This window comes from Podarcis vaucheri (genome assembly GCF_965113315.1).
Source record: "Podarcis vaucheri genome assembly, chromosome: 7".
Taxonomy (NCBI): domain Eukaryota; kingdom Metazoa; phylum Chordata; class Lepidosauria; order Squamata; family Lacertidae; genus Podarcis; species Podarcis vaucheri.
The window spans coordinates 1899969-1921553 of NC_138765.1; the positions used below are offsets into that span (position 1 = coordinate 1899969).

At 45.3% G+C, this 21585-nt stretch overlaps 2 protein-coding genes across 2 annotated transcripts in view; one reads left to right on the forward strand and one right to left on the reverse strand.

The window, feature by feature from the left end:
* Positions 1–1235: 1235 nt before the first annotated feature.
* Positions 1236–21585, reverse strand: part of LOC309536741 (uncharacterized protein) — a 209261-nt gene continuing 188911 nt past the window's right edge. Inside the window, exon 9 of the mRNA XM_082230985.1 lies at positions 1236–1427. The gene's annotated coding sequence lies outside the window, so the exon portion shown is untranslated. The remainder of the gene's footprint in view (positions 1428–21585) is intronic.
* Positions 15885–21585, forward strand: part of LOC309537630 (uncharacterized protein) — a gene marked incomplete at its 3' end in the record, with an annotated part of 45121 nt that continues 39420 nt past the window's right edge. The window contains exon 1 of the mRNA XM_082232519.1: positions 15885–16475. The remainder of the gene's footprint in view (positions 16476–21585) is intronic.

Below are 21585 nucleotides of genomic sequence, written 5' to 3' on the forward strand. Positions count from 1 at the left end.
GGTCTTCTTTGGGGCACCCTCTCCTGCAGCCCTGGGACCCCCCATCTCCCCAAGGAAACTCACTTGTGGAGCAGAGAGACAAAAGCCCGGATGGGGCGGAGCTTGTGCTCTGGGGAGCTTCCTCCCTTTATTCCTCTCTAGGAAGCCAGCTGGGTGCCAGGGGGCGTGGCGCAGGTGCAGAGCTGCTACATAGGGGGACTTTGGGGGCCTGGCAAGCTTCTCCCTCCGCGGGGAACAGATTTCTGTACATCTCAAGAGCAATAAGAATGTATTCCTTCCCCCCCTTTGCTTGAGAAGTAAAACTCTGAAGTGTTTGGCTCCAGGGTCCCTTGAGAGAGAGTTGGCTCCGACTCTCTAAGCAAAGAGGAAGGAAAAGGGGGTCCTGCAAGGAGAGGATGAGGGGAAGACCCCCTTTTCTAGGGGTGGGGGAGAGGGATTGGGCTCCCGGGTCAAGAGAGCACCTTGTATCCTGGCACTGAAAAGACACCCCCCCCACACACACACTTTGTGGCATCTCCTTTTGGCAAAGGGTCAAAACATAGTTCCAACTTGAAAACCACCTCCAGGACCAGGCACTCTCAATGGGTTTTGCACTACAACTCCCAACCGGGCCTGCCAGCAGAAGGCAGGGGGGATGGAAACAGCCGTCCAGAAGGTCCAGCCAGCTCCAGAGGCGACCCAAGGCTGCTCTCCAACGGGGCGCTGCTCCAGGCATCTGAGTTGCCCAGTTCAAGGGAGCTGGCGGGACTAAGAACCGGGGTTCCTGAATCGCAGGGGTTGGACTAGATGAGGCTGGAGTGTCCTCTTCCAGGATTCCTCTTCTGGCTCCCAATGCCAGGGCTGGAATGTCTCCCAAAACTGCCCCCCCTTTCACAAGGAGGTCTCTCCCCCCCGTCTCTTAAACTACCCTTTGACTGGCAACCATCTCCAATCTCCTTGCTGGACAATCCCAACCAAAATAAAAAAATTCCTTCCAGTAGCACCTTAAAGACCAACTAAGTTAGTTCTTGGTATGAGCTTTTGTGTGCATGCACATTTCTTCAGATACCTGTGTGCAGTGTGAAGTGTGCATGCACATGAAAGCTCATACCAATAACTAACTTAGTTGGTCTTTAAGGTGCTACTGGAAGGAATTTTTTTATTTTGACTATGGCAGACCTACGCGGCTACCTATCTGTAACTAATCCCAACCAAAGATGCATTAGATTCTCTGAAATCTACTCAGGAGTCCTGTAGTGATTTCATGCTCTTTATTGCAGCTTGCAAAACAGTGATTTAATTGCCCCCAAACCTCAGGCTGTTATATACATTATTTACACAATTAGTCCCGTCTGATTGGCTGATTCTGCTTCCCTCCTGGAGCCTGATTGGTCTTTTCCTGCAGGCCAATCAGTTGTTGCATTCTAGGATCCTACTTGCCCTTTGTTCTAGGACCCTTGTTCTCCTTCCTCCGTGTCCCCAATTCTTAAATAGGCTTTATTTCAAAACAGGGTGAGGGGTAGAGATGGCTTAGTCTTCCAATCAACCCTTTATCCATTAGTTAGTAGACAAGGGGGGGGGGTAGAGAAGGCTTAGAGAGGGAAAGAAGCTAAATTTTCACCGCTCAGAACCTGGAAACGGGCTGCCATTAAGATTGTTGTATTTTGGAGCGTGCATTGACTGTGAATAGACCGTTTGCTGACAGCCAGTGAAACAAGAGGGATACATTGTTTTAACCATCCTCTTCTGACCTCAAAAAGGAGCAAAAGGAGTAAGGGTAACTGAGTAATAGTAACTGAGACTTGATATTAAATCTAACGGTGCAACTGTGTTTTAAAAAGTGACATTTTGGGCTAACATAACATAATTAGTAACTATTTCCCTCTAGAGGAGGTTTCTGAAATTGCTACAAGGGTTGGAATTTTCCAATTCTAAGATAAGACTCTGGGACTGCGGAATTGACCTTGAAGTGGTTAAGTGTTATGGCAGATGGAAAAGAAAAAATAGACCCGCCAGTCCAAGACAAAACAACAAGGTCTGGGAAGTCTTGGCAGCGAAGAGCCTCTACATCTGGTCCTCCTGCCCCATCTGCGGCTGTATCAACGCACTCTAAATCAAAAGGAAAGATATCAGAAGAGAGCTTAGCGCTTGCATTAAGTAAGATAAATGAATCATTGGAACAAATGAATAAAAAATTAGACCAGAACACACAAAGTATAAATAGTTTGGGACAAAAAGTTAATACAAATACAGAAGCTATTGAGAAACTGATACAGGATTCTAATTCGACTCGACAGATCGCAGAGGAAGCCAAGGAAAAAGTTGTTGCCGTAGAGGCAAAGGTAACTCAATTGGAAACAGAGTTCCAGACCTACAGAAGCAACTTGAGGACCACAAGTTGGCACTTTCTATGATTGAGCTCAAGGAAAAACAGACAAATTTGAGAATTAGAGCTGTACCTGAACTGGAAAAGGACTCTTTGTTAGAGTTCCTTACGCAGGAATTTGCAGACTGCTGGGTTTTGGACTTGGAAAAAGAGGAGTTCAGAATTGTGAGGGCCTTTAGACTTGGAAGAGGAGGGAAGAAGGAGAACAACAGAATAAGAGACTGCTTGATTACCCTCCGATCTAAAGAAGAGAGAGATAGAATTTTGGGCTGGCACTACGAAAAGACTTTGGATAATACAACAGTCAAGAGTGGAAATATTTAAAGATATCCCAAAACATCTTTTGGACCTTAGGTCCAATTTTGGAGATTTGGTTGCCCTGCTGAGAAGGAACAAAATCATCTTCAGGTGGGAATTTCCTCAAGGCCTATCCTTCAGCTTTAAAGGAAGGAAAATAAAAAGATCAGCAGAAGATAAAATAAAGTTTCTGATTAAATACGAAGAAGATCTGCAGAAGGGAATCAGAAAAGAGCCAACAGCATTGGACAGAAGATCATCAGATAGAGAACCAGAGCAAAGAGTATTGGAGAGATCACCAAACAGGGGAACATTGGATATATCGCTTGGACTACTGCAATGCGCTCTACGTGGGGCTACCTTTGAAGGTGACTCGGAAACTACAGCTAATCCAGAATGCGGCAGCTAGACTGGGGACTGGGAGCGGCCGCCGGGACCACATAACACCGGTCTTGAAAGACCTACATTGGCTCCCAGTACGTTTCCGAGCACAATTCAAAGTGCTGGTGTTGACCTTTAAAGCCCTAAACGGCTTCGGCCCAGTATACCTGAAGGAGCGTCTCCACCCCCATCGTTCTGCCCGGACACTGAGGTCCAGCGCCGACGGCCTTCTGGCGGTTCCCTCATTACGAGAAGCGAAGCTACAGGGAACCAGGCAGAGGGCCTTTTCGGTGGTGGCGCCCGCCCTGTGGAATGCCCTCCCATTGGATGTCAAGGTGATGGACAACTACCTGACATTCAGAAGACATCTTAAGGCGGCCCTATTCAGGGAAGCTTTTAATGTATGATAGTTTAGTGTTTTTTGGTTTCTGTGGAAGCCGCCCAGAGTGGCTGGGGAAACCCAGCCAGATGGGCGGGGTACAAATAATAAATTATTATTATTATTATTATTATTATTATTATTATTATTATTATCCTTTGGATTGGACCCCCCAGTGAACATGCCATCATCATTACCAACAGAAGAGGAGAAAGCTTTGGGGGCAGTTGGGGGGGCATCAAAGTAACCACATGATGGCACTGCAGGTCTTGAGTTGGAATGTGAAAGGACTGAACTCCCCGGAAAAAAGGCGGAGAGTATTTCATTTACTGAAAAAAGAGCATTTGGACTTGATTTGTTTACAAGAAACACATGTAACAAGGCTACACAGGAAGATATTGTATAATAAAAGATTAGGCCAAGAATATATCTCATCGGATAAAGTTAAAAAAAGAGGAGTGGTCCTCTATGCAAAGGAGAACCTATCACCAAAATTTATATTTAAAGATGATCAAGGAAGATACGTTGCAATTGAAATTCAAACACAAGGAGAAAAATTCTTGATAGTAGGTATTTATGCACCAAATGAAGGAAAATCGGAATTTTCTAAGAAGTTACATGAGACTCTGATGGACTATATGGATTACAATGTGATTTTGATGAGACATGAATGGTGCAGTGTCTACAAATATGGATAAGGCACAGAGACAGGTAGTCACCAAGGATGGAAGATTACCAAAAACTTTCTTTGATATGACTGAAAATATGGATTTAGTCGATATCTGGAGAACGAAGAATCCCCTGGGAAGAGAAGGAACCTTCTTCTCTGAGGTTAAAATGACATGGACAAGAATTGACCGAATTTGGGTACTGGCTCCGAAGACTAGTAAAGTGGAAATCTGCCCCAAGACCTGCTCTGACCATAATGCCGTGAAGATGGAAATGAAATTGACGCCAATTGGTTCCTTTAGATGGAGGATGAATGATACTTTGTTTAGGAATGAAGAATTCACTAAGAAGGCCCAAAAAACTTTGAGAGACTATTTTGAGATAAATATGAACACTACTGTGGAAAAAAGAGTAATTTGGGATGCAAGCAAAGCGGTCATGAGAGGATTTTTGATACAACAGAATGCAATTAAGAAGAGAATTCAAAATGAGAAAAAAGACAAAATCCTGGAAAAAATGAAGAAGAAATTGAGGGTGAAACCAAAGTCGCAGGAGATTTTGAAAGAGATAAAGTTATATCAAGTACAATATATGAAAATGATGAATCAGGAAATAGAATGGAAGATTAAACAGATGAGACAAAAGACATTTGAATCGGCAAATAAGTGTGGAAAACTGTTGGCTTGGCAAATGAAAAAAAGACAAAAACTTAATATTATTATGAATTTAGAAGTGGAAGGAAAGAATATACAGATTCCAGTGGAAATTAGAAAGTGCTTCCAGAGGTATTTCAAAAATCTATATACACAGGAGACGCAGAAAGAAATGGACATTGATAAATTTTTGAAAATGAATGGACTACAAAAAATTTCCCAGGAAAATAAGTTAATACTGAATTACAAAATAACGGAACAGGAAGTAGAAGGGGCCATTCAGAACATGCAATTGGGTAAATCCCCAGGACCGGATGGACTGACTTCAAGATATTACAGATCTCTGAAAGAATGGTTAATACAACCTTTAAAGGAAGTCTGTAATGAAACACTGGAAGGGAAAAGGGCACCAGAATTGTGGAAGGAAGCATATTTTACACTTATACCGAAAACAGAGACTGAAAAGACACAGCTTAAGAACTACCGCCCCATATCACTGCTTAATGTGGATTATAAATTTTTTGCAGATATTTTGACTAGAAGATTAAAAAAGGTGTTAGCAGAAGAAATTCACAAAGATCAAGCGGGTTTTCTCCCGGGCAGACACTTGTCTGACAATACGAGGAATATAATGAATATCTTAGAAAAACTACAAGTGAAGATCAATACTAAAGCAGTTTTGATATTTGTGGACGTGGAGAAAGCCTTTGACAACATTTCTCGGAGTTTTATGAAGAAAAATTTACTGGGGATGGGGGTTGGTCAAGGTTTTGGAAATGGTATAGGTGCAATTTATTCAGAACAGAAGGCTAAATTAATTGTGAATAACGTAGTGACGGAAGAATTTAAGATTGAGAAAGGAACACGACAAGGTTGCCCAATCTCTCCATTGCTTTTTATATCGGTCCTGGAGGTTTTGTTAAATATGATTAGAAGGGACCAATTGGTAAAAGATATACAAGTGGGAGCCAAACAGTACAAATTGAAAGCATTTGCTGACGATTTGGTATTGACTCTACAGGAGCCAGAATCTAGCACTAAAAGAGTACTAGAACTGATTCAAGAATTTGGTCAGGTAGCAGGTTTCAAGTTGAATAAGACGAAAACTAAGGTTTTAGAGAAAAATCTAACAGATTGAGAGAGATAAGTTTCAGAAGGAGACAGGATTAACACTGGTTAAGAAAGTGAAATATTTAGGGGTTAACTGTTAGTATCTCAGCTCACAGTCAGAGGTACCTGGCCTCCCCCGAGGCAATTGAGTGAAATACTGTGTTTACCTTCCGTCTGCGACCTCCCGGCAGGCTAGGTAAACAAACCGGCGGTTCTTCTCATTAGACGTGAGAAAGAACACACCCTCTGCTTCTCTCCCTCCCTGCATTCTCCCCAGGGAGGGGAAATGAGACAGACAGGAGTCCTATTTACATGTTTTATTCCTGTCATTCAGCAGTACATAGAAATGCGACTGCACCCTTCAGTCTCCATCAGAAGAGTCACAACTCCTCCCCTGTACTTCCAGCACAGGTCACATGACACTCTGAGCTAACATCCGGTGCTCAGTACAGAGAATAGGCTCCACCTTTTCCCCAGCAGTACATCTGCAAACCACAACATCCTGTTTTGCATTCAAGCCATCTGGAGCTGGCTTTTGCCTTGGTGCTTTTTCCTGACATCCTCCCCCAAAAGCATCAATAGGCAAAACATGATTCAGAGAAGAAAACAAACAGTTGTTATACATATAACAGTCCCCTGTTGTTTCAGTTCCACCCTTGGAACTCCCCACCACTGGTTTCACCAGTGTACCTCTCTGGTTGTCTGGTTTCCAAGGAATGAGTGCTTTTGCATTACCTTGGCTAGCTACTCTCTGTTGTGTCTTTGTCTCTGACTTAGACACTGCTTTAATCTGTTTTGAGTTGTTAACAATAGCAACACATGCAACAGCTAAGTTAGCAAACTCTTTTGAGTACCTCTTTGGTGGTACACCCTTTGTGACTTTCTCAGACCTGCGTATGAGGTTCTGATCCTCTGTGCTCACTGGTTCAACTTCTGAACTTTGTTGAGAACCAGTAGCAATCAGTGGTTCTTCCTTCATCTGTGAAGGTCTATCCATTGTGTGAGATTTTCTCTCAATGACTGTTACAACTGAACTCTCTGAGCTATCAGTGTCGTCATCAGTACCACTGTAATCTGTGTAATCATCATCATCTGAATTGTCATCTGTGGGAAATGTGTGTACTACTACCCGCTCTTGTTCCGGAGCACTCTCTAGAAACTTTGTGAGAATCACCTGACCAGATTCAGACAAAATTACTCTGTAGAGATCCTTTTCATAACCCACAAAAATGCCTCTGGCATTCTTTACTCCACCTGGAGCTTCTGTTCTCACATGAGATCCGAAAACCTTAAAATAGGCAACAGAAGGTTTTCTATTGAACAGCTTCTCAAAAGGAGAACATCCCAACTCTGTTGAGACCTTTCTCAACCACACGTGAAGATAGGACGCTAGAGACTCCGCCCAATATTCATGTGGCAAATGTGAACTCAGCAATTGCGCATGCATCCCCTTTTGCAATTCTTTGTTCACTCTCACACAGACCCCCCTGTTCCACGCTTCGGTTGAAACAGCAACTTTGTGGTCTATCCCTTTTCCATCCAGGAACTTCTGAAACTTCTGTAACAGAAAAATTTGCTTCTCATCTGTGAAAAGACAATCAATGTTAGCATCATGCATATTTTTAACCTTGTCACAAAACTCCTGAAACTTTTCTAAAGTTTCTTGCGGTTTCTCCATCACAAAAACCCAAGAATAATTAGTGAAACAATCCACACACAAAAGGTAAAACCGTGCACCGCCCCTAGATGTTTCTAGAGGACCAATCGCATCAGCATACACCCGCTGAAACGCTCTGTTGACCTTCGGCACCTTCCGGGCGCTCGTTTTGGTCACACCTGTAAGAGAGATTTCGTTAGAATCAGAAGAATTGCATTTCATGTAATCACTTTGATCAAAAGTCAACAAATACAGTCCATCTTTCTTTTTGGCAGTAAGAAACGGTTCTCCATCTTTGTAGATCTTGCAGCTTTTAGCATCATAGGACAGTTTCAGTCCTTTCTTTGCAATCTGCGACACACTCAGCAGATTAAATCTCAGTTCTGGAACCAAGTAAACATCACTTATAGTCAAGTTCAGACTCTCAAGATACACAGTCCCAATTCCGGTCGCTTCCAACTCCTGACCGTTGGCCTGTTTCACAGCGAAGCTTTGCTTCTTCAACGTCAAAAACAGTTCTCTGTGCGGGCACAAATGTTTTGTACATCCAGTGTCGATTATAAAGGCGTTCCCAACATCTGGCGTGGTTCCTTTCGCCATCATAGCCTTTGCAGGTTTCACCTGGTACTTGGTACGGCTTTTGCCTGACGCCTCAGGCTTCGTAAAGCTGCTTTTCGCTCCTTTTGACTGGCGCGGCTTCCTACAGTTTCACTGTAGATGCCCAGTCTGTCCACAATTGTAACATCGGACAGCGCTCAATGCTGTAGCATGCTCTGCAGTAGCACCAGCAGTGGGGAGATTTGAACTCTGTTCTTCCCTCCCCCTGTCCTTCACTTCCAGTGCAGCAAGTCTGTCGTGTTCATTCAGGACGACAGCACACACTCTTTCCGCGGTCAGGTCTGCCGCAGGTAGGGAACCAAGCTGACTGGCAACAACCTTGTAGGTCTTATTGAGGCTGTTAATCATCATGAAGCAAAACACTTCCTCCTGTAGACGGAAATTGCGTTCCACCATCTGTTGACGCAGAAACTTCATTTCTGTCAGGTGCGCTAGTCTCAGATTGGTCAACTTCTCAAAATACAGCAACGCTGAAGAACCAGCATCTCTCTGATGCGTTGTACGCAGCGTGTCCCAAACCTCTTTCGCATGTTGTAAATGCTGAGTATGCACCAACTGCTCATCTGAGACACACAGAATTATAGCAGTCCTGGCCCTCATGTCCTGTGATTCCCAACCTCTGGTTGGTGCTGCAGGGATGGGATTTTCAATTACATCAAAAAGCCTCTGATTCTGCAGCAGGGCCTTCATCTTTACAGACCAAGATGAATAATTGTCATTATTTAAGGGAGGTGGGTAAGGCAACCCCCCTGCCTTCTTGGCATCCATCTTGAAGCCAAGCCTCCAGCTCACACTCTCAAGCAAGCTGTAAAATCCAACAGTTCTTTCCTGCCTTCTCTAGCAGGCAAACTGCAAGTTGTTTACGCTCTTTGGCACCTGGCAGCTAAACGCTGGCTGCTATGGAAAGTCCCCTTCCAAGAGCACATAAACTTGTAGCCAAAACACTCTGTGGCTTTGTTTCGCTTTTCCCAGCCTCACAGTGCAGCTTCTCTGCTAGTAACTTTCCACGACCGTTACTTAGCAACAATGCATTCAGGACTTCTTATCTTTAACCACAATAATTTGCGGAATGCAAGCTTCAGCCTCTGAGCTGCAGGCCTGTCCTCCCGGAGCTTTTGTTTTTCAAACGCAGAGCTCCCGTGAACCAGAGAATTAATCATTCTGCGTTCACACTTTTAGCCCGAAAATGCAGCATACCTTGAGCTCCGTTGCTAGGAAAACACCTTCCTCTGGGTTCAGCCGTCTGTTCAGCCTCTGGCTTATCTTAGACGCTTTTCTCCCTTGGAGCAGAGGAGGACAGTCCACCAGCCTCTCATGCAGATGTCCGATGAATCGCAACCATCCGAAGGCTGCCATATGTTAGTATCTCAGCTCACAGTCAGAGGTACCTGGCCTCCCCCGCGGCAATTGAGTGAGATACTGTGTTTACCTTCCGTCTGCGACCTCCCGGCAGGCTAGGTAAACAAACCGGCAATTCTTCTCATTAGACGTGAGAAAGAACACACCCTCTGCTTCTCTCCCTCCCTGCATTCTCCCCAGGGAGGGGAAATGAGACAGACAGGAGTCCTATTTACATGTTTTATTCCTGTCATTCAGCAGTACATAGAAATGCGACTGCACCCTTCAGTCTCCATCAGAAGAGTCACAACTCCTCCCCTGTACTTCCAGCACAGGTCACATGACACTCTGAGCTAACATCCGGTGCTCAGTACAGAGAATAGGCTCCACCTTTTCCCCAGCAGTACATCTGCAAACCACAACATCCTGTTTTGCATTCAAGCCATCTGGAGCTGGCTTTTGCCTTGGTGCTTTTTCCTGACTGCTAAGAACGTGAATTTATTTAAGGATAACTACAAAAAATGTTGGACTGAAGTGAAAAAGGATTTAGAAATATGGTCAAATTTGAAGTTATCGTTGTTAGGCCGAATTGCTGTGATAAAAATGAATGTATTGCCAAGAATGTTTTTGTTTCAAACGTTGCAAATTTTGGACAAAATGGACTGCTTCAAGAAGTGGCAGAGAGATATCTCTAGATTTGTTTGGCATGTCAAGAAGCCTCGTATAAAAATTAAGATATTAACTGATGCTAAAGAAAGAGGTGGATTTGCCCTGCCAGACCTCAAACTTTATTATGAATCAGCCGCTTTTTGTTGGCTGAGAGAATGGATGCTTCTTGAAAATACTGATGTGTTGTATTTGGAAGGTTTTAACAATGTATTTGGTTGGCACGCATACCTGTGGTATGATAAGGTTAAAGCACACAAAGCGTTTAAAAACCATATTGTCAGGAAAGCACTATTTAATGTCTGGATAAGATATAAAGACTTGTTAGAAAATAAAACCCCGAGATGGCTGTCGCCAATGGAAGCAAAGGCTCAGAAAAAACTCAATATGGAGGCCAAATGGCCGAAGTATTGGGAAATTTTGGAACAAGAGGGAGACAGATTAAAACTGCAGAGTTTTGAAAAATTAAAAAACAGAGTGCGAGATTGGTTCCACTATTATCAAATAATGGAGGCATATAATTTGGATAAAAAACTAGGCTTCCAGGTGGAAAAATCAAAACTGGAAACAGAATTGCTAGACCCTAAAGTTAAGAATCTGTCAAGAATGTATAACTTGCTGTTGAAATGGAATACTCAGGATGAAACGGTGAAATCTGCTATGATTAAATGGGCACAAGATGTTGGACATAACATTATGTTGGCTGACTGGGAACAGTTATGGACCACAGGTATGAAGTTTACGGCATGCAATGCCTTAAGAGAGAACTTAATGAAAATGATCTACAGGTGGTACATGACCCCAGTCAAGCTTGCAAAAATCTATCATTTGCCTGATAATAAATGCTGGAAATGTAATGAGACTGAAGGTACATTCTTTCACCTTTGATGGACGTGCCCAAGGATTAAGACATTCTGGGAGATGATATATAATGAAATGAAAAAGGTATTTAAATATACCTTCTTGAAGAAACCAGAGGCCTTTCTCCTGGGCATAGTCGGCCAATTGGTGCCAAAGAAGGACAGAACTTTATGTATGCAACAACAGCAGCAAGAATACTCATCGCAAAGTACTGGAAGACACAAGATTTACCCACCCGGGAAGAATGGCAGATGAAGTTGATGGACTATATGGAATTGGCGGAAATGCCTGGCAGAATCCGAGACCAGGGAGAAGAGTCGGTGGAAGAAGATTGGAAGAAATTTAAAGTTTATTTACAGAAATATTGTAAAATAAATGAATGTTAGAAGGATGCTGGAATGAAGTTATATGGCCTTAGCAGAAATGTTATAAAGAATTAAGTAAAAATAGATTGTTAATGGGTTAAAGTGGAAATTTAAGGTTAGATTGTGTTAAGATTAATTATAGAACAAAAATTAAGAGAGATGGTAAGGATTTGCTGAAATAACCAAATTGAACAAGAATACAAAAAAGGGAGGTGTGAGGAGGTCGATGAAACAAGTAAATGAAAGGTAGAGATAGAGAGATATTGGATGTGTTTTTTAAATGTTTTTTTTTTGTTTTTTTTGTTTTGTTGTATTGTTTTTTTTGTTTTTTCTCTTTATTTTTGATGTATTGTGAACTTTTTATTGTTTCTTCTTTTTTCTGTAACTATTAAACTTTTAATAAATATCTTTAAAAAAAACAAAACATTGCTCAAAAAAAGATTAAAATGTGAAGTACTGGATGGAAGAAAAATTAGTAAGGAAAGATAATAAGAATATTATTGTACATTTTATAATATGGAGGAAATCGAGTGGGGGCGGAGGGAAGTGGGAGGAGGGAGAGAAGGATAATATGATGGATTGAGGAAATAGAAATGTAAATGTATGGGGGGATGGGGAGGAAATGGTGTTGGCTTTGGTACATCTGTATTGTAATGCAATATGTGAAAACATTTTTTTAAAAAAAGAGCCGTGGGTTCTAGTGCTGCGCGACGGATCAGTGTCTGACATTGGTAAGGCATTCAGATCACAGAACTGGTTTTAGACATTTTGAGCTGCCAATACATCACAGTTGCCTGCAGATGACCAAGGCGCAGGCAGGCAGGTGGGGGAGCCCGAAAAGGTGCCCCCCTTCTCCATCTTCATCCGCCTGCCTGCCTCCCCCCACCCCCAAGCTGAGCAAGCCCCAATTCCTCTCCGGCTCCATCCCTCCATGTCCCCATCTCCACTCCCCTGGGACTCAGCAGATCTCTTGGAGGTCCCTGGGAGGGAACGCTCAGAGGTTGTGGGGACGGATGCAGGAGACAGCCGGACCAGGTCAACCGTCCATCTTCCCCCTTCCATCCTCGCTAGCTTTGCAGGATCCGTCTCTTTCACCCTTTCTGAGGAGTCAAGGAGCCAAAACAAGCTGGAGGGTCCTGGGAGAGAGGAAGAAGCAAAGGGAGCCTCAGAGGCCCTGCAGGGATTCTCCTGCCCTAGATATTCTCCTGCCCCTGGAGAAGCCCAAATGGGGCAGCCCCTTCCCAACAGAAGCCCCATTTCTAAACTTCTCTAGTGGTTTCAATTTCACCTGTTTACTCCTCACCCCACTTCGTAAGGCTGGCAGGGTCTGTCCAGCAGTGACCTCAAGGTAGAACCCCTTGAACTCAGTGGGGCTTATGGACACAACTTGGTGTCAAAACCAGTCACCTTCCTGTCCCTAAGCCTGAAAACTGCAACCCCAGACCATGGGCAGAAAATAGACGAGTAGCCATTACCTGTAGCTGCCCCCATGCTAGGTGCTTTGTATAGAGAGCCCCGCTGACGCTCTTTGAGCTCCCTCATCGCAAGCCAGGCAGATGTTGTGGCCATATTTGCCTCTGTCTGGGGTTGCATGGGGACCAAATCTGTATGTGGAAGCAGAGGAGGAGCTGGCGATGCCACATTTTTGAAACGCAGCCCTCCCCCTTCGATATTCCCTGTGCTAATACACCATCTTTGCAAGTCTCCAGTCTCAAAATGTGGCCCCCACAGTGGCATGGAAGCCGTCAAAGCATAGATCCTGCGCATGTGCTAAATCTGTTGTGTTCTTAAGAACACCAGGCATGTAGACCCTGTATAAACTCCAGAGGGGAGCTTTACGCTTGTGACAAGATTCCCAAAGTCTTAGGGTACCTTGATAGAACTAGCCTCTTTTAAGATTGCACCAATTTCCATTTCTTGCTTATCAAAACCTAAAGACCCTCTGTTAGATTCCCCCCCCCAGAAGGTTTTACAAGGATCTGTCAGGATGATAAGAATTTTATTACAGTCAGAAAAATGTTTTCCACATCCTCTGTTACTAGCACAAGCCACCCGCTGACGGATAATCCCTCCTCATTTGTCCCAGAATATTGGGAGAAGGAGTCTTCTATCCTTGCTTTAGCATTTCCTGAGGATACACCTGAAATTTGCTTTCACATTAGTTCGCCTACTTGCTTAGCCTGAATAGGGGAGAGACATGTGTTGTTGCATCTGGGACAGAGGAAGTGGTCCGGTTGTGAAGATGCAGAGGGGCTTTTCTTCTCCCTGTGCTCCCCCCATGTGGGAATGTTCCATTCTGGCTGCAGCCTCAGTTCACAAAAGTGACTTATCCCTCCCTCTGAAGGGGGTTTCTTTGCCTGCCCAGTTTTCCTTGACCCAAAGGCCCCTCCCAAAAATGAAGGCAGCATCTGGATCCCAAGGAAGAACAGAGCTGAATATTTCCTGCGAAGTGGCCCCTCCCTGGCTTGGAAGAGGACAAAGAGGACCCACTACTCCCTGACTTGGGGGTCGCCCCCCCCAGGTATGATCTGAGCAGGGACCCCCAAGCCCCCTCCCTGCCCCCTGGGACCCCCTTCTCCCCATTGCACCCTCAGGGGGAGGAGAGAGGAGACTCACCCGAGTCCAGGAGGGGCTTTTGCAAAGGAGAGAGAAGAAGAAAGCAGGGAGGGAGGGGGAGGGGGGAATTTATCCATGGAGGACCATCACTCCCTGTCCTCTCTAGGAATCCAGCTCTGCTCCTTTTAACCCTTTGCAAGCCGAGGGACCCCCTCCCTCTCCATTCCTGCACTTTCCCGCTTCTGCCCCTGCACTTAGGGGCTCCCCTTCCTCCTCCCCCCCCCCGCCATCTGTGCCAAGGACTCTGCCCCAAGGAGCCCACAGCTTATCCAGACTAACCGCAAGGGAGACGGGGGTTCCCCATTACTATTCTGCCACATACCCTTACATATTGTAAAACTTTAGGAATTCACAAGAAGTCACATCGTTGTTTCAATCTTCTCTGTTCCAATGGCATTTCGGACCCAGGGAAGTGAGGCATAATGGGAGGGGTGAGTGAGCCCACCGTAATCCAGAGATGTACAGGGTGAGATCCTGCCCCAAGAGTGGCGAACAGATAACCGTCTCAATCACAATGCCTACCCACTCTATAGTGGGACCAAGCCCAGACAAGACCAAGGGGTGTATTTGAACTGTCCATGCTTTCCTTTGCAATGTGATGGAAGACTATATTTGACAGACGGGGCCAGGCCTGGAGCTCAGCTTCTACCTGAGACCACACCTTTTCTGTGACAGACCTATGATGCCTTGAGGATGCTTCTGGAAATGTATTGTGGGAATCCCTAATCCCCTAATCAGAAGAAGGGTCATCTAGTCCCACCCCCCGCAAGGCGAGTTGGCTAGTTTAGATGTATTCAAGTCTCCAGGGCCAGAAGAACTGCATCCAAGAGTCTTAAAAGAACTGGCAGATGTGATCTCAGAACCACTGGCAGTCATCTTTGAGAATTCCTGGAGAACAGGCGAAGTCCCGGCAGACTGGAGGAGGGCAAATGTTGTCCCTATTTTCAAAAAGGGGGAAAGAGAGGACCCAAATAATTACCGCCCAGTCAGTCTGACATCAATAGCAGGGAAGATTCTGGAGCAGATCATTAAGCAAACAGTCTGTGAGCACCTAGAAAGGAATGCTGTGATCACCAATAGTCAGCATGGATTTCTGAAAAATAAGTCATGTCAGACTAACCTGATCTCGTTTTTTCACAGAATTACAAGCCTGGTAGATGAAGGGAACGCAGTGGATGTAGCCTACCTTGATTTCAGCAAAGCATTTGACAAGGTGCCCCATGATATTCTTGTAAAGAAGCTGGTAAAATGCGGTCTTGACTATGCTACCACTCAGTGGATTTGTAACTGGCTGACTGACCGAACCCAAAGGGTGCTCATCAATGGTTCCTCTTCATCCTGGAGAAGAGTGACTAGTGGGGTGCCACAGGGTTCTGTCTTGGGCCCGGTCTTATTCAACATCTTTATCAACGACTTGGATGATGGACTCAAGGGCATCCTGATCAAATTTCCAGATGACACCAAACTGGGAGGGGTGGCTAACACCCCAGAGGACAGGATCACACTTCAAAACGACCTTGACAGATTAGAGAACTGGGCAAAAACAAACAAGATGAATTTTAACAGGGAGAAATGTAAAGTATTGCACTTGGGCAAAAAAAATGAGAGGCACAAATACAAGATGGGGGACACCTGGCTTGAGAGCAGTACATGTGAAAAGGATCTAGGAGTCTTGGTTGACCACAAACTTGACATGAGCCAACAGTGTGACGCGGCAGCTAAAAAAGCCAATGCAATTCTGGGCTCCATCAATAGGAGTATAGCATCTAGATCAAGGGAAGTAATAGTGCCACTGTATTCTGCTCTGGTCAGACCACACCTGGAGTACTGTGTCCAGTTCTGGGCACCGCAGTTCAAGAAGGACACTGACAAACTGGACCGTGTCCAGAGGAGGGCAACCAAAATGGTCAAAGGCCTGGAAACGATGCCTTCTGAGGAACGGCTAAGGGAGCTGGGCATGTTTAGCCTGGAGAAGAGGAGGTTAAGGGGTGATATGATAGCCATGTTCAAATATATAAAAGGATGTCACATAGAGGAGGGAGAAAGGTTGTTTTCTGCTGCTCCAGAGAAGCGGACACGGAGCAATGGATCCAAACTACAAGAAAGAAGATTCCACCTGAACATTAGGAAGAACTTCCTGACAGTAAGAGCTGTTCGACAGTGGAATTTGCTGCCAAGGAGTGTGGTGGAGTCTCCTACTTTGGAGGTCTTTAAGCAGAGGCTTGACAACCATATGTCAGGAGTGCTCTGGTGGTGTTTCCCGCTTGTCAGGGGGTTGGACTCGATGGTCCTTGTGGTCTCTTCCAACTCTATGATTCTATGCTCTGATGTTGCAGTTTTCAGGTTCAGGGACAGGGTGGTGACTGGTTTTGGCACCAAGTTGTGTCCATAAGCCCCAGTGAGTTCAAGGGTTCTACCTTGAGGTCACTACTGGACAGAGCCTGCCAGCCTTACGAAGTGGGGTGATTAGCAAACAGGGGAAATTGAAACCACTGGAGAGGTTTAGAAATGGGGATTCAGTTGGGAAGCGGCTGCCCCATTTGTGCTTCTCCAGGGGCAGGAGAATATCTAGGGCAGGAGAATCCCTGTAGGGCCTCTGAGGCTTCCTTTGCTTCTTCAGCTTCCTAAGCATCTGGCTAGGCTTGCCTAAACAAGAATGCTTTTACAAGGTGCCAGAAAAGCGTCTAGCAGAGGCACACGCTTTATTGCAAGAGGCGGGGAGTTCCAAAGGGCAGGTGCTGCTACACTAAGCCACGCAGTGCTGGAAAGGGGGTGAAAGGCAAGCGGCCAGCCTCCCAGGGGTGTGGAAGGAGGAGCTCCTGGGAGGAAAGTTTGAGTTTGCAGGGCATCAGTTGAAGAAGGAGCAAAAAGGGTTTTCTTGTGTGTGTGTGTTTCTTGGTGGCTGATTAGCTGTTTTCCCTGTGTAAAGGTCAGAGGGGGCAGGGTTTCTGTTGAGGCAGGGGATTAGCTGTGGGAGGAGCTGATCAGAGTTTGTAGGGCAGCAGTTGAAGAAGGAGCAAAAAGGGTTTTCTTGTGTGGGTGTGTTTCTTGGTGGCTGATTAGCTGTTTTCCCTGTGTAAAGGTCAGAGGGGGCAGGGTTTCTGTTGAGGCAGGGGATTAGCTGTGGGAGGAGCTTATCAGAGTTTGTAGGGCAGCAGTTGAAGAAGGAGCAAAAAGGGTTTTCTTGTGTGTGTGTGTTTCTTGGTGGCTGATTAGCTGTTTTCCCTGTGTAAAGGTCAGAGGGGGCAGGGTTTCTGTTGAGGCAGGGGATTAGCTGTGGGAGGAGCTTATCAGAGTTTGCAGGGCGGCGTGCGCAGTTATACCCATCTTTTAGATTTAGGGGAGCTAGTCTCAAACGTTTGTTGGGGGAGACCTAGGTGTTTTTTTTGTGGGGGAAGTTATTTGTCCTGTCTTCAAGCTTTTTATGATGGAGGACCTCTGTAGCCACCCCCAACAACACGATCTCAAGATGGAAGGGGAGGGAACAGCTGCAGTCGCCTGCGATTCCTGCGCAATGTTTGCCATCTTGCCAAAGGTTGCAGGCAGCTTTACCTGCAGCAATTGCATGTTGATTGCCCTTTTAAAAGACAAAGTCCAGCAACTGGAGGAACGTGTAGCTACGCTCCAAAGAATTAGAGAGCTGGAGCTCTTCTTGGAAGCAACAGAGCACACCGTCCCCACCAAGGAGGAGACAGGGGACTCCCCTGAGAAGGAGGCTTGTTCACCAACACAGGAGCCAGATATATGGAGAAACGTGACTCAAAGAAGTAGGAGGCCCAGGGTCCACTCTGATTGTTTAGAAATACACAATCGCTTTGAGGTCCTCTCCCCTAGCATGGAAGACGAAGAGCAGACTCCATTTGAGGATCTCTCCCTCATTACAGTCGATCAGGTATATGAAGACGAGCAGCAAAGTCAGTCCTCAGGGAATGTGCAGGTGACCTTGGAACGGACAGCTCACGGAAGAACCCCGACCAAACCCAAGAGGAGGCGTGTAGTGGTGATAGGGGATTCCCTACTGAGGGGAACAGAAGCAGTGATCTGTGGGCCTGACAAGATGTCTCGGGAAGTGTGCTGTCTCCCCGGGGCTAAGATCCAAGATGTAACTGAACGACTGCAAGGAATCATAAAACCCACTGACGAATACCCCTTCCTCTTGGTTCATGTGGGAACCAATGACACTGCAAGCAATTGCCTCCAGAAGATCAAAAGAGACTACGAGGCTCTCGGCAGGAAATTGAAGCAACTAAATGCACAAATTGTCATCTCGTCTGTCCTCCCAGTTGAACGACGTGGCCCAGGGAGAGAGGGGAAAATAGTGGAAGTGAACAGCTGGCTTCGCAAATGGTGTAAACAGGAACGGTTTGGATTCTTAGATCACGGACTGCAGTTTCTTGAAGATGGACTTCTGGCAAGTGATGGGCTGCACCTCACAACGGTTGGGAGAAATGTTTTTGCCAAAAATCTCAGAAACCTCATCAGGAGGGCTTTAAACTGACTAATGTGGGGGAGGGAGACAGTGCTCCTGAAGGTAGGAGTCTATCAATTAATGAAGATGATCATCCAAATGTCATAGACCAAATGGAGCAAACAGCACGCGGACCTAGTGGTGGGAGGAAAAAATCCTTAAATAAGAGACACGGGGGAATGATTAATGGACTTCAATGTCTGTACACTAATGCGCAAAGCATGGGAAATAAACAAGATGAGCTTGAGCTCTTGGTACAGCAAACTAAATATGACATAATAGGCATCACTGAAACCTGGTGGGATAAGTCCCACGATTGGAATGTAATAATGGGGGGATACAATCTATTTCAGAGAAACAGACCAGACAAGAAAGGAGGAGGAGTGGCGTTATATGTCAGGGATGTGTATACCTGTGAAGAGATCCAAGATTTAGAACCTCAAAGCCAAAGTGAGAGCATTTGGGTCAAAATTAAGGGAGAGAAGAATAACAGAGACCTCATTGTGGGAGTTTACTATAGATCCCCAAGCCAAACGGAGGACATAGATGATGCCTTCCTGGAACAGATGGCCAAGCATGCAAAAGGAAGGGAGATAGTAGTAATGGGGGACTTCAATTACCCGGATATTTGTTGGACGTCAAACTCAGCCAAGAGCATAAGGTCAAACAGATTCCTCACTGGCCTTGCAGACAACTTCATTGTCCAGAAAGTGGGAGAAGCAACAAGAGGAACAGCCATTTTAGATCTGGTCCTAACCAATGTTGATGACCTGGTTAGTGGGGTAGATGTGGAAGGATCATTAGGCGCGAGTGATCATGCTCTTCTGAAGTTTACTATACAGCGGAAAGGAGCAGCCAAGCATACTAGGACTCAATTTCTTGACTTTAAGAAAGCCGACTTCATAAAACTTAGGGAAGTGCTGGGTGAGATCCCATGGACAGCAATACTAAAAGGAAAGGGAGTTCATGATGGCTGGGAGTTTGTTAAGAGGGAGATAGTAAAAGCACAACGACAGGCAATACCAATGAGACGGAAACATGGAAGGTGCCTAAAGAAGCCAGGGTGGCTATCTAAAGAACTTTTAACTGAATTAAGATTAAAAAAGGATGTGTACAAAAAAATGGAAAAGGGGGGAAACCACCAAAGAGGAATTCAAACAAATAGCCAGCACGTGTAGACACAAAGTCAGAAAAGCTAAAGCACAGAATGAACTCAGGCTTGCTAGAGAGGTTAAAAGCAACAAAAAAGGCTTTTATGGGTATGTTCGTAGCAAAAGGAAGAACATAGAAACAGTGGGGTCACTCAGAGGAGAAGATGGTGAAATGCAAACAGGGGACACAGAAAGGGCTGAACTCCTCAATGCCTTCTTTGCCTCAGTCTTCTCCGATAAAGAAAACAATGCCCGACCTGAAGAATTTGGAGCAAATGATTCAGCAAAGGAAACACAGCCCAGAATAACTAAGGAGATAGTACAAGAATATTTGGCTAGTTTAGATGTATTCAAGTCTCCAGGGCCAGATGAACTGCATCCAAGAGTATTAAAAGAACTGGCAGATGTGATCTCAGAACCACTGGCAGTCATCTTTGAGAATTCCTGGAGAACAGGCGAAGTCCCGGCAGACTGGAGGAGGGCAAATGTTGTCCCTATTTTCAAAAAGGGGGAAAGAGAGGACCCAAATAATTACCGCCCAGTCAGTCTGACATCAATACCAGGGAAGATTCTGGAACAGATCATTAAGCAAACAGCCTGTGAGCACCTAGAAAGGAATGCTGTGATCACCAATAGTCAGCATGGATTTCTGAAAAATAAGTCATGTCAGACTAACCTGATCTCGTTTTTTCACAGAATTACAAGCCTGGTAGATGAAGGGAACGCAGTGGATGTAGCCTACCTTGATTTCAGCAAAGCATTTGACAAGGTGCCCCATGATATTCTTGTAAAGAAGCTGGTAAAATGCGGTCTTGACTATGCTACCACTCAGTGGATTTGTAACTGGCTGACTGACCGAACCCAAAGTGTGCTCATCAATGGTTCCTCTTCATCCTGGAGAAGAGTGACTAGTGGGGTGCCACAGGGTTCTGTCTTGGGCCCGGTCTTATTCAACATCTTTATCAACGACTTGGATGATGGACTCAAGGGCATCCTGATCAAATTTGCAGATGACACCAAACTGGGAGGGGTGGCTAACACCCCAGAGGACAGGATCACACTTCAAAACGACCTTGACAGATTAGAGAACTGGGCAAAAACAAACAAGATGAATTTTAACAGGGAGAAATGTAAAGTATTGCACTTGGGCAAAAAAAATGAGAGGCACAAATACAAGATGGGGGACACCTGGCTTGAGAGCAGTACATGTGAAAAGGATCTAGGAGTCTTGGTTGACCACAAACTTGACATGAGCCAACAGTGTGACGCGGCAGCTAAAAAAGCCAATGCAATTCTGGGCTCCATCAATAGGAGTATAGCATCTAGATCAAGGGAAGTAATAGTGCCACTGTATTCTGCTCTGGTCAGACCTCACCTGGAGTACTGTGTCCAGTTCTGGGTACCACAATTCAAGAAGGACACTGACAAACTGGAACGTGTCCAGAGGAGGGCAACCAAAATGGTCAAAGGCCTGGAAACGATGCCTTATGAGGAACGGCTAAGGGAGCTGGGCATGTTTAGCCTGCAGAAGAGGAGGCTAAGGGGTGATATGATAGCCATGTTCAAATATATAAAAGGATGTCACATAGAGGAGGGAGAAAGGTTGTTTTCTGCTGCTCCAGAGAAGCGGACACGGAGCAATGGATCCAAACTACAAGAAAGAAGATTCCACCTAAACATGAGGAAGAACTTCCTGACAGTAAGAGCTGTTCGACAGTGGAATTTGCTGCCAAGGAGTGTGGTGGAGTCTCCTACTTTGGAGGTCTTTAAGCAGAGGCTTGACAACCATATGTCAGGAGTGCTCTGATGGTGTTTCCTGCTTGGCAGGGGGTTGGACTCGATGGCCCTTGTGGTCTCTTCCAACTCTATGATTCTATGATTCTATGAAAGGAGGTGCCGTGGAAATGCCATTCTAGAAGTAAAGAGCCTCCGTCTCTCACGCCTCATCCAAACCAGAGCCAGGCGTGTGTGTGAGTGTAAACAAATAGAGT